Here is a 4,906-nt window from a genome sequence, read left to right as displayed (position 1 = left end):
TCTTTGCAACCAGACATAGCGTCCCTTCTTTTCCAGTTTGGATACCCTTTATGTCCTTTTCTTGTCTGATTGCTCTGCACAGGACTTGCAATATAATTTTGAATAAGAATATTGATAATGGCAGCTTTGTCTTGTACTCTTTTCAAAGCAGAAGATCAGTTAATTATCTTTGGAAGATATTTAACAAAAAGGAAAAGGTTGTATCTTTACCTATGTAGTTACCATTTCCAATAAAAAGACTTATATTTCCGTCTAATATCATTTTTTTCTACCAGAAGAACTTTATTTCACATGTGTGAGTCTGCTAATAATAAATTCTTTCAGTTTAAATATGTCTGGGAAAGCCTTTATTTCATATCATATTTTTGAAGGTTATAGTCACTGCGTACACGCCTCCCTGATTTCCATCCCAGTTAGTAAATTTTCTTCTCATGTGAGTTACATCTGGTGTAAAACATTCTGTCATACTTATTTTTTCTCTCTGCATGCTATGTCTTTTTCTGGCTGCTTTAGAGATTTTCTCATTATTACAGATTTTCAAGAATTTGGCTATGATGTGCTTTGGAATGGTTTTAGGTGTGTTTTTAAGTTTGGGTTCGCAGAACATCTCAGATCCTAATTTTCTTTTTAATTTGGAAAATTTTTGGCCATTTCTTCCATTATTTTCCCCATCCCTTTGCTCCTTAAGGAATTTAAATTACATATATATCAGTGGTTTCTCCAATCACTTTGCTTTGTTGTTTTTGCTGTTCTCCATCTCTCTCTCCCTCTTTTTCTCTCTCTCTAAACCCATATAGTGCTTCGATGCTCTACAGGGCTGGTCAGTGGCTAATTCCACTGAAGTGGATGACCTATTTCCTCTGTCATCTGTTCTTAGTGTGGAAGCTCCATTGAAACCTGTTCCCTTTGGGTGACCCTACCGGTATTTGAAATACCAGTGATAGAGCTTTCAGCACCACAGCAGCACACAAGGCACCACAGTGTGACAAAGTGGCAGACAAGTGGTGAACAAGAGCTCTTTACAGAAAAGCAAGGATGTTCTTTTGAAGATGAAGGTAAGCCTGAGGCAAGCCCTGGTCCCTGTAATTGCCTCCTATGCGTGTGCACTTGGACATTGAATAAGGAAGACTGAAGTGAAAATCAGTGCATTCGAACTAGGATGCTGGCCAAGAATATTGCAAATACCATGGACTGTCAAAACACCCAAACAGATCTGTTTTGGAAGAAGTAAAGCCAGAATGGGCCTTCGAGGCGAGGATGGCAGGGTTTCACCCCTGTGCTTTGGACATGTTATCAGGAGACCCTAGTCCCTGGGGAAGGGCATCATGCTGGTAAAGTGGAGGAGTTGTGAAAGGGGAAGGCCTCTGATGAGATGGACTGACACGGTGGGCTCAAACCTGAGAACAATGTGAGGACGGTGCAGGGCTGGGCCGTGTTTCATTCTGCTGTACATCGTGTCGCTGTGAGTCAGAACTGACTTGACGGTACCTAACAACAACACCCACATACGTGTACACCATTTTTGTTTTGAATCTTTTATTTTTTTATTGATATTTATATTTGGATGGGGAATAGCACTAGTGCTAAATATTTCTATGTTGTTAACGTCTATGTTTTATTGCTTGAGGAAAAAGTATTACAGGTCTCCTTGTTTCTGCTGAAATTCACCCACGGTGATGGAAGCAAAACCTGTCTTTTGTCTTTAAGTCACATTTGCCATTTGTGGACACCAGAATCAGCTGACTCCATTTTATTTATTTATTTAAAAAAAATCATTTTACTGGGGATTTGTACAACTTTTTTCTCATTTGTAAATCATTTTATTGGGGGCTCATACAACTCCTATACAATCCATACATTCATCCACTGTGTCAAGCACATTTGTACATTTGCCCTCATCATTCTGAAAACATTTGCTCTCCATTTAAGCCCTTGGTATCAGCTCCTCATTTTTTCCTCCCTCTCCACTCCCTCATGGACCCTTGATAATGTATACATTATTGTTATTTTGTCATGTCTTACACTGTCCCACATCTCCCTTCACTCACGAGTCCATTTTCATCTAGAATGAGGCTACTTCATGTTCTGAATTTTTAAAAATTAAGTCGCAAACATGATAACTCATTAGTCCTTAATCTTTCAGTGCAGACATCCTAAGAAAAAGGTAACTCTTCTATATCAATACAACAATTGTGAGGATGGTGCAGAACCAAGTATGATTTTATTCTGCCGTACATAGAGCTGCTTAACAGTGCCTGATAACAAACAACAACAAACCATATCTTTGAGAAGATATATATTGCACCCAATATTTCAATTTCAGGAGCACTGAATATGATAACGAATACTCAATAAAGATAGTTTCATTAAATTAAACTCTTACATTTTAGCATTTTATTTTACTAAGTGGGTTAATCTGATTTACTCTATAAAATCAGGGATTGATGGTTAACAAAAAATTTATGATTTAAAAAATTTTACATCCCTTTAGATTCCTTATTCCTCAAACCTAAGTAGTAGTCTGAGTGATTTAAAAGAGAGAGAGAGAGGAGGAAAAATAAAATTGAAATAGATTTGGAGTCTTTCAAGACTAACAAGTTCATCTAAAAAAATCACAACAAAGAAGATTGGAAAATGCATGTGCTATTTTAAAAATAAACAGAATAACATAGATAGTAAGCGAAACACAAGATAGTCTGTGATAGCTAAAGTTTTGTGTCAAGTTGGCTGGATTCAGATTCTCAGCAGCTTGGCAGTTAAGACACAGTAATTCCTCATGATGAGATTTCCCTCAGTACTGTGGCCTGCTTCCAATATAAGTGACCACTGTGGAAAAGTTTGCTTGCTTTTTGCTGCATGCATTAGTCTTGAATCTAACTTTTTATCTTTCAGACTGGAGTCAGTGGCCTGATGCATTGCCTGCTGATCAGTAGCCTGCCATCTTACCTGCTGATCTTGGATTCCTCAACGCCTGCAGTCACACGAGTTACAGAAGCCTCTGACCTGACATCTGAGCCATTGACTTGGAACTTGGTCACCTCTGGAACTGTGGAAGCCATTTCCTTGAAGCGAACCTCTCTGTATCTGTCTGGATAAGCTTCACCGGTTTGCTTCTCTAGAGAACCTAGCCTAAGACATACCCAAATATATTTTTATGTTTCAGAAGGAACATTTATGATTTGGTTTCATCAAAATAATGCTAAATGATTTTGTCTATTTTAATATTAATTTTATAATTTGAATATGCAGATTGTTTGAAAATTTATAGGGTTTTAAAAAAATTTATAGTTTTTTACACTTGATCTTAGCCAAAAGGCCAAGAAGCGATGAAAAGTTATGGTTTTTTAAAGAGTCTATAGACAAAGAATCTACATCATGCGTAATTTAAAGTAAGGTGCACTGGTGTTATACAAGAGTGACATGCTTGGCTGCCAACTGCTGGAGCTACAGTTTGAGCCCAACGTCAGCTCCACAGCAGAAAGACATGGTGATTTGCTTCTGTAAAGATTACAGTCTTAAGGTAGCAGAAGGACATTGGGCCTCTACTCAAGTACTCCCTCAACACAAGAATACTTTCTTCTATTAAATTGGCATTCTATGATGCTCACCTTCCCGACACAACCGCTGAAGACAAAGCAGGTGAATAAGCAAATGTGGTGAAGAAAGCTGATGGTGCCCGGCTATCAAAAGATATAGCGTCTGGGGTCTTAAAAGCTGGAAGGTAAACAAGCGGCCATCTAGCTCAGAAGCAACAAAGCCCACATGGAATAACATATCAACCTGTGTGATCACGGGGTGTCGAACGGATCACTGAAGACAAATGGGTGCATAAGCAAATGTGGCGAAGAAAGCTGATGGTGCCCGGCTATCAAAAAGTATAGCGTCTGGGGTCTTAAAGGCTTGAAGGTAATCAAGCGGCCATCAAGCTCAGAAGCAACAAAGCCCACATGGAAAAAGCACACCAGCCTATGCAACCACGAGGTGTCGAAGGGATCAGGTGTAAGGCATCATCAGAACAAAAAATCTTACCATAGTGAATGATGGGGGGAATGTGGAGTGGAGATCCAAAGCCCATTAGTAGGCCACTGGAGATCCCCTTGCAGAGGGGTCTCGGGGAGGAGATGAGCCAGTCAGGGTGCGATGTAACAATGATGAGAAATACAACCTTCCTCTAGTTCCTAAAGGTTTCCTCCCCGCTCCCACTACCATGACTCGAATTCTATCTTGCAAGACTGGCTAGACCAGAGGAGGTACACTGGTACAGATAGGAACTGAAAATACAGGGAATCCAGGATGGATGAGCCCTATAGGACCAGTGGTGTGAGTGGCAAAACAGGGAGGGTAAAGGGAGAATGGGTAGGAAAGAGGGAACCGATTACATGGAACTGTGTGTGACCTCCTCCCTGGGGGACAGACAACCGAAAAGTGGATGAAGGGAGAAGTCGGACAGGGCAAGATATGACAAAATACCCATTTATAAACTATCAAGGGCTCATGTGGGAGTGGGGAGCGGGGAGGGAGGGGAAAAATGAGGACCTAATGTCGGGGGTTTAAATGGAGAGAAAATGTTTTGAGAAATGATGTACAAATACGCTTTACACAATTGATGTGTGTATGGATTGGGATAACAGTTGTATGAGCCCCTAATAAAATGTTTAAAAAAAAAATTACAGTCTAGTAAATCTATGGGGCAGTTCTACTCTGTCCTATATCTTCCCTCTGATTTGGAACCAACTCCACAGCACACACCAACAATATTATATTCCAGGACACCCATTAGAGTCAAAATAATTTGTGATCAATTCTGGAGTGACATATATTTTATTCCTTGGAAGGAGATCTGAGTCACAGAGATGCAGTCCTATGGAAATGAATAGATGAAGGCCATATTTGTAATGTAACCAGT

The sequence above is a fragment of the Echinops telfairi genome, unplaced genomic scaffold (genome assembly GCF_000313985.2).
Source record: "Echinops telfairi isolate 266 unplaced genomic scaffold, ASM31398v2 ScPeMD7_3533;HRSCAF=4204_0, whole genome shotgun sequence".
Taxonomy (NCBI): Eukaryota; Metazoa; Chordata; class Mammalia; order Afrosoricida; family Tenrecidae; genus Echinops; species Echinops telfairi.
This window is presented reverse-complemented; position numbering follows the sequence as displayed.